Source organism: Penaeus monodon, unplaced genomic scaffold (assembly GCF_015228065.2).
Source record: "Penaeus monodon isolate SGIC_2016 unplaced genomic scaffold, NSTDA_Pmon_1 PmonScaffold_8942, whole genome shotgun sequence".
NCBI lineage: Eukaryota > Metazoa > Arthropoda > Malacostraca > Decapoda > Penaeidae > Penaeus > Penaeus monodon.
In genome coordinates, this window is record NW_023664262.1 from 1 (window position 1) to 10,000 (window position 10,000).

Consider the following 10,000-nt stretch of genomic DNA (forward strand, 5'->3'; position numbering starts at 1 on the left):
TATTTTTTTTATATATTAAAAAAATTAAATTTAAATATATTATATAAAATAAAATTATATATAATATAATATAAATAAATTTTTTTTTTCTATATAAAAAATAAAATTTAAAAAACCTATTTTTTTTTTTTTTTTTTTTTTTTTTTTTAAAAAAAAAAAAAAAAAAAAAAAAAAAAATTTTTATAAAATTATATAATATATAAAAAAAAATATAATAATATATATATATATATATATATATATATATATATAAAATATATTTTTTTTTTTTTTTTGTGGGGTGTGTGTGTGGTGGTGGGGTGTGGTGTTTTTGTGGGGGGGGTGTGTTTTGCATACATACACAACATGCACATATAATACAATATACATATATATGTATGAGATATATAAATATATATATATATATATAAAAATATATTATATAAATACGTAAAAAAATATGTGCATATAAATATGCAGTTAAATCGTTTTTTTTGCATATACAAAGTATAACTTATATTATTTTAAGGTGTTTTTAAAAAAAAGTATATGTATAAAATAGAATTGTATGTTGCGTATATTAATATATAATAATAATAATATATAAAATAATATATAAAGTATATATAATTCAATATTATACGAATACATAAAAATAAATTTTACGTAAAAAAATATGTTACACTTTTGTATGAGCAGGTGTCTTGGCATAGAAATGAAAAATATATATATAATATATATATATAATATATAAATATATATTATATAAAATAAATACAAATAATATATATAATTATTATATTAATAATATATATAATATATATATATATATATATTATATAATATTTTATATATATATAATATATAATATTATAACAACACACAAACAGTAAATGTATAAATGTAGTAGATATCATAACACATATTTGTGAAAATTTTTGGTTTTCGGGTGATTTTTGATTTTTGATCTTTTCAACTTAAAGATCCTCAGAACCTCTCTGCATTAGGCACCCCCTTTCCATCCCAACCTAATTTTGATCCCCTTTACTATTGACAATAAGGCATCGGGGGTTCAGTGGTAAAATTTCTCGCCTCCCACGCGGGGGGCCCCGGGGTTTCGATTCCCGGCCGAGCTCTTTTCGTCCCTTTAATAGAACAAGTTTTTTGATATAATTGAGCAAGGATGCAAGGACAGGGAGAAAAAGGCATGCTTTGTAAAGCGATTTAATTTATCTATGGAAAGTTTCAGCGCATAAATAATGCGAATGGGCATCAGACTGAGTGAGTGAGTGAGAGTTAGTGAGGGTGAGTGAGTGAGTGAGTGAGTGAGTCAGAAAAAGAGTGAGGAGGTGAGGAGGGGTGGGAGGAGTGAGGAGTCAAGAGAGAGTGAGGAGTGAGTGAGTGAGTGAGGAGTGAGTCAGAGAAGAGTGAGGAGTGAGTGAGTGAGTGAGTGAGGAGGAGGAGTGAGTCAGAGAGAGAGGGGAGGAGTGAGTGAGTGAGTGAGTGAGGGTCGAGAGTGAGAGATGATGGGAGTGAGTGGTGAGGAGTGATGAAAACCCCCGGGTATATCATATCATGTGAGAACCCAAAGGGAGCAAATCGCCCAAAAGCAGCCGCACCCATCATATTAAATTACAGGAGTCAAGACTTTGGTTGTTACTTAACCCTAAGCTCCCATCTACCATACTTTTAAAGGGGCCCCATCTCATTTTTTACTTTTTGTGGACCCCTTTTTTGTGGATGAAAGTTTACCCTTTACAGATAGTGAGCAGTAGTTTAATCGCTGAATAGTAGGGCAGGTTTTTCCCTTTTTCGAAAGGACAGGGCATCGAAGGCCACTGTTGGAAAAGAGAAAGTCAGCAAAGTCTTGCAAGCTGCCGATGCAGAGACAGTATAAGACCTCATTTTTTCCCAAAGGAATCTATGCGGCTTTAATCAGATGAGGGAGGCAGGCGGGCAAAAGCAGGGGGGGCGCGCGGCCTTCCCGGACGTGCAGATAACATTGAGATTAAAGATACAACACACAACACACACACACAAACACACACACACCCACACACACAACAACACACACACCCCCAAACACACACACCCACACACACAATAGATATATATAATATTAAAAATATATATATATATATATAATATATAATAATTAAATTCGTGTTGTGTGTCGGGGTGTATACATACCACAAACACAAAATATACATATATATTTTATATTAATTATATTAATAATATAATTAAAACAAATAATAAAAACATATAATTATATATTAATAAAATATATTTTATATATATATATTTAAAAATTATATATCGTGTGTGGGGGTGTGGTGTGGGTTTTTTTGTGTGTGTTGGGGGGTGTTTTGTGGGTGTGTGTGTGTGTGGTGGTGTGTGGGGTTGGGGGTGTTGGGGTGGGGTGTGGGTGTGTGGGTGTGGTGTGTGGGGTTTTGGGGTGTGTGTGGCGTGTGTGTGGGTTGGTGTGTGTGGGGTATTATATATATTTATTAAAATTTATATAATAAATATATATATTAATGTGTGTGTGGTGGTGTGTGTGGTGTGGTTGGGTGTGGTGTGTGTGTGGGGGGTGTGTGTATGGGATATTATTTTTGAAATTATATATATTATATTTTTAATTATAAAAATATTTTATGAAAATATATAATAATATATATATAATATTTATATGTATATATAATAATATATAAATATATAAAAAATTATGTATGTTATATATAATTTAATAAAATTTTAATAAATATATTAAAATATATAAAAAATATATAATATATATATATATAATTTTTTTTTTATTTTAAAATTTTAAAATATATATATATATTTATTTTTTTTTATAAAAATAAGCAATATATATAATTTTATAATATATAAATTTTATATATAAATTTTATTATTATAAAAATAATATATTGTTTTTTTTTTTTTTTGTGTGTGTGTTGTGTGTGTGGTTGGGTGGTGGGTTTTTGGTGTTTGTGTGTGTTTGTTTGTTTTTTTGGGGGGGTGTCTTTATGTTATTATTTTAATTTTTATACACACACATATACTAATATATAAAAAAAATATATAATACATACTATATAATATAATATATAAATATATATATAAATATATTATAACATTATAATAAAACACACACAAAATGTGTGGTGTGTGTGGTGTGTGTGGTGGTGTGTGTTGTGTTTTGTGGTGTGTGTGTGGTGGTGTGGTGGTGTGTGTGTTGTGTGGTGTGTGTGGGGTGTGGTCTGTGTGAAGCTTTAAAAGTATAAATATAAAAAATAATAATATAATTAATATTATATAATATTTATAGTATAAAATACATATATTATTAAATATATAATATTTTAAAAGATAGTATTTAAATATACATATATACAAACAATTTTATGGATAATATATATATAATAATTATTATAATATATAAAATTAATATCATATATATTAAATATATAATAATAAAAAATATATAATATTATTATATATATATATATATATTTATATAAATATATAATATACACAACACACACTGAAGTGCGTTTGGTAAAAAACACATAACGCACACTATAAATATATATATAATATATATATTATATATATAATAATAATATTTTATATTTCATATATAATAGGGTGTGTGTGGTGTGGGTGTTGGTGTGTGGTGTGTGTGTGGTGTGTGTTATGTGTTGTGGTGTGTGTGGTGTTTGGTGGGGTGTGTGTGTGGGTGTCGTTGTCAGTATATATTTATATACAACACTACAAATAATATAAAATACATACATAAACAACAACTACATATAATAAAATATAATTTTTATTATAATATAAATAAAATATTGTATATATATATATATATATATATATATATATATATAATATATATAATATATGCATGTACGATAATAAATAAAGTATACACAAACACACACTCAACATACATATATATAACATATGGGATGCGTGTGTGTGGAGTGTTGTGGCGCGGTAGTGTATTTTACACTTTATAAGTTTAAAACACCACACACCCCCACACCACACACACACACACACACACACAAAACCCTATATATACATAATTTTAATTTCATATATATATTAAAATAATATATTAAAAATAATATATTAATTTATATATTAATATATATAAGATATATAAAATATAAAATATTTTTTTTTTTTTTAAATAACATGTATAGATAAATAAATGAAAATTTACACAATAAAAAAGTAAAATACTTAAAATATATGATGATACATTTATATAATTGTGTGTAAAAAATTTATTTATAAACTATACATGGTATTTTAAAAAAAAAAAAAAAAATATATATATATTTAATATGCATTAATTTAATTTAAAATAAAATATTATAATTATATATATTATATATAATATTATAATATGTATATTTTATATTTTGTATATATATAGGGTGTGTGTTTTGTGTGGGGTTGTGTGTGTTTTGTGTTGTGTGTGTGTTTTTAAAAAACTTTTAAAAGGTATAAAAACACATACACGGCACCCCACACCCTCACACAAAAAACCACGCTTTACACACATAGTGTATATATATGTATGATGCAGGTTTTGGGTTTTTGTGTATAATTAACATTTGAAAAGTACAGCTTTATATATAAATAAAATAATTTTATATATTATATATTTAATCTATATAAATTAAAAATATATATGTATTTATATATTTTATATATATATATCTATAAAAATGTATGTTTTGTATGTAGGGAGGTATGTATATTTATATTTTATTAGTGTAGTGTTTTGTATATAAATATATAGTGGGACATACAGACACCACACACACAAACACCCCACACACCCCACACACACACACACACACACACAAAAAAACCACACACACAACACACCCCCAACACACACACACCCCAAACACACACACCAAAACCCATATATATTATGAATAAAATATATATATAAATTATAAAATTAATAATATATATATTTATATATTTATGGGTGGGTTGTGGGGTTTTAATACAAAAACAAAACACTTACAGTGTTGTGGGGTGTTTTAAAATATAAAATTTATATATAAATATAAAATTATTAAGAAAATTAAAAAAGGGTATATATATTAATATATATTTTAAAATATTTTTATATATAAAATAAAAATATATAAAATAAATAAAATATATATATTAATATATTTTTCCATATTATTTTATATAAAATATAATGTATTATATATACAATATATATATAATATATATATATATATATATATATTTTGTATATATAACCATGAAAAAATATAATATATATATATATATAAAAATTATATATGTATATTATTTTACATATAAAATTGCTTTTCAAAACAGCCCGCACACACACACACAACACACCACAAACAACAAACCACAAACACCACACCAACACACACCAAAACACACACACACACACACACCCCCAACAAAACCCCACACACACACACACCCACACAAATATATGTGTGTGTTATATAAAATGTATATAAATTATAATATAAATATATAATATAAAAATATATTATGAAAGTATGTATATATATTTTTAAATTGGGATATTGGGGTTTTGGTAAAATTATTACATAGCCCTAAAAAAACCCAAACACCCCCACGGGAACAAACACACAAAAAAAAAAACACAAAAACCCCACACACAAAACACACCCACACAACACACAAAACACCACACACCCCACACACCCCAACACACATAATATATATATATATATATAATTTTAATAAAACATAAAATATATATATATTATTTTATATAAAATATAAATATATAATATATTATTTTATATATTATATAAAATATATATTTTAGGGGTGCGTTTTTTTGTGTGTGTATATACCCCAAAGGGGACACATACTATAATTATATATATATAGGATAAAAATTTAAAATTTTATATATATATAAAATTATATATATATATTTTAATATATATATAAATATATATATATACTTTAATAAATATAAAATATATATTTTAATAAAAAATTTATATATATTATAATTTAATTATGATAATCCATAAAATGTATAGGAATATATATATATAAAATATAGATAAATATATAATATAATATACATATGAATATATAAAGATATATATATAATATAAAATTTTAAATATACATATGAAAAAATTTTAATTTTAATTAAAAATATTTTAGAAAAAGATTTTATTTTAAATAAAATTTTATATAAAATTATATATTGAAATAACAATACACATATATACCCAACAAAACAACACACACACACACACACACACATACTCCCTCCCTCCCCACACACACACACCCCACGCACACCCCAAAACACACAACACAAATTTTATATAGATTATATATAATGGGTTTATATAAAAGATTATATTATAAAATACAACCACCCCAAAAAACCCCACACCCACACAAAACGCCCCACACACAACACAAACCCCACACACACACACAAAACACACACCCACACACACACACACACATACACACACACACCCCACACACACACACACACACACAAAAAAACCCACACACCACACACCCCACACACAAAATATATATATAATAAAATATAGTATAAGATATAATATATAATATATATATAAAATATATATATTTTTATAAAAATGTATATGTATATATATATATATATATATATAAAGATATTTTTATATATATAATAGTATATTTTGTGTATAGTGTGTAGGTATCCCAACACCGACACACCACACGAATATATATATATATATATAATAATATATAAAAAAGATATTTTATATTAATATATATATTTTAAAATATATGGTGTGTGTGTGTTTTAGTTTTTTGGTGGTTGTGCTTGGGGGTGTGGTGGTGTGGGTGGTGGTTTTGTGTGGGGTGTGGGGGTGGTATGTATGTATTTTAGAACCTCAAATTTTAAATTCACGCCCGGGGAGACCCGCGCGCCTGCCCTTTGTTTGTTCCCGCGCCTGAAACCCCCCCCATCTGTTTAAAGAGGCCCCATAGATTTTGGGAAAAAATGGGGTTTCGGTATACTGCCCATCTGCACGGCAGCGGGTTGAAAGGGAATTTCCCGGGCCCTTTTTCATCTTTCCAACAAGATGGAACTAGTCGACCCTTTTCCAATCAAAAAAAAGGGGAAAACCTGCCATACTATTCAGCAATTAACGGGCTACATGAACTATTGTAAAAGGGGAAATCTTTTTCTATCCATCAGAAAAAGGGTTTGGCCAACTAAAAGTAAATAAAAGAGTGGGCCTTTTAAAAAAGTATGGTAGATGGCGACTTAGGGTGTAAGGTAGAAAACCAAGGGTGTCTTGAATCCTGTAAATTTTAGAGTAATGATGGAGTGCGGCTGCTTTTTGGAGCGAAAGGTGTTGGGTCCTTGGGTTTTTCACAAAGAATGAATATCGGGGGTTTCACACTAATCACTCAACTCAAATCACTCACCTTCACTCTCTGACTACCACCCCCTCACTCAATCACTCAACCCCTCTCTTCTCTGACTCAAACCCCTCACCAATCACTCCCCTCCCCCACTCTCTCTCTCTGACCTACTAATCACTCATCACCTCCCCTTGAAATCATCAAGCACCACCCACTCACTCAATTTTAAAAAACTCACTCACTCTTTCCTGACTCCCCTCAAAACCCCCACTCACCCCACTCATCACTCACCAAATCATACTCTCTCTCTGACTCACTCAACAAATTTACTCAATCACCACTCATCACCTCTCTCTGGCTACTCCCTCAATCACTCATCACTCACTCACTCCCACTCACTCACTCTTTCTCTGACCCCACTCCAAATCACTCAATACTCAACACCCCCTCACCCACTCAATAACTCAACCACTTTTCTCTGAATCACCCCCACTCAAATCCCCACTCACTCACTCACTCTCTCTCGACCCCACCCCAATCACCCGCACTCACTCCTCCAAAACCCCACTCAATCTTTTCTGGGGCCAAATCACCACTCACTCACTCATCACTCACTAAATCACCACTCCCTTCCCCGACTCCCCTCAACCCCCTCACCACTCACTCATCACACTAATCACTCTTTCTCTGACTCACTCACTCATCACTCACTCACTCAATTTACTCCCCAAATCACTCACTCCCCTCACTCACTCACTCATCGTCTGATGGCATATTGAAAATTATTTATGCAATTTCATAACTTTTCCCATGAAGAATTTCAATCGCTTTTAAACAGATGCCCTTTTGTTTACCCTGGTCCTTTCATCCTTTTACAATTATATACAATAAAATTGTTTCTAAATTTAAAAGGGACCAAAAAAATGCATTTGGCCCGGGAATCGAACCCGGGCCTCCCCCGTGGCCCGGCGAGGAAAATTTTACCACTGAAACCCCCGATGCCTTTTAAATTTTCAAATAGTAAAAGGGTTTTTCAAATTAGGTTTGGGGATGGAATGGGGGATAGCCCAATGCAGAGAGGTTCTGAGGACTTTAAATTTAAAAGTATCAAATATCAAATATCACCCCAAAACCAAAAATTTAAACAAATATGTGTTAGAATGTACTTTCCCTTTGATTTAAAAATTACTGGGGGGGTTGTGGTGTTTTTTATATATATCTATATATATATATTTTTAAAAATATAATATATATATTTTAAATATATATATATAAAAATATGTTTTCTATATATATTTTATTATATATATAAAATATATATGGATATTAATATATATATAATATTTTATATATATAATTTTATTAAAAATAATATATATAATATATATATACATTTTTTGTAGCACCAAAAAACACCTGGGTTTATACAAAAGGGTATAAAATATTTTTTTACGTTTTTATATGTATATATTATTTAGTGCGTATATATATTGAATTATATATACCCTTTTATTTAAAATATATAATAAATATATATAATTATTTTAAAATATATACGCATACATTTCATAATAAATATTTATCATATACTTTTTTTTTTAAAAACACACCATATTTTTTTAAAAAAATTTTTAAGTTATAATTTGTATATGCAAATTAAGTAAAGTATAACGAATAATTTTAGCCATTTTATTTTTTTCGTTATAATATATATATATTTTTATATTTATAATATATAAAATATATTACAACAATATTGGATAATTATAAAAATGTGCATGGGGTGGTGTTTTCGACCACAACACACACACACACACACCAAAAACACCCCACAACACACAACACACCCCAAACACACAATATATAATATATATATATATATATATATTTTAAAAATAATAATTGTATTAAAAAAATAAAATATATAATAAAATTTAAAAAATAATATAATATGTAAAATATATTATTTAAATATATTATATATATATATATATATAATATTATATATAATATATATTTTATATTATAATATATATAAAATATATTTTTTATTATTTTCCCTAAAGTATATACCCGCGAAAATATAGTTATAAAGTGTGGTTAAAAACAATATGGATAATATAATAGATATATATTTTGGGGTTAAAATTTTATGTATTAAAATTATATATAAAATAAAATATATATATATTATAAAATAATATGGATATATATATATATATAATTTTTAATATATATATTTTATATATATATAGGCCCAAATATGTATACAAATTTTGATATAAGGGTAAAGAAATTTTATGCATGTATATTTGGTTTTGTGTGTGCGTGTGAAAACCAAAAAATTATAATATAACAACATAATATAATGTAATAGGTAATTTTAAAATGTATAGTATGTATAAAACAAAAAAAGGGAATATATATATAATATATAATATATATATAATATATATATAAATAACCAAAATTAGGGGTATATAAATGCATATGTTTTATAATTGGGGTGTGTTGTATATATAAACCCCATCCTTTTTTAGGGCCCAGTATAACACAGGGGGTCTTT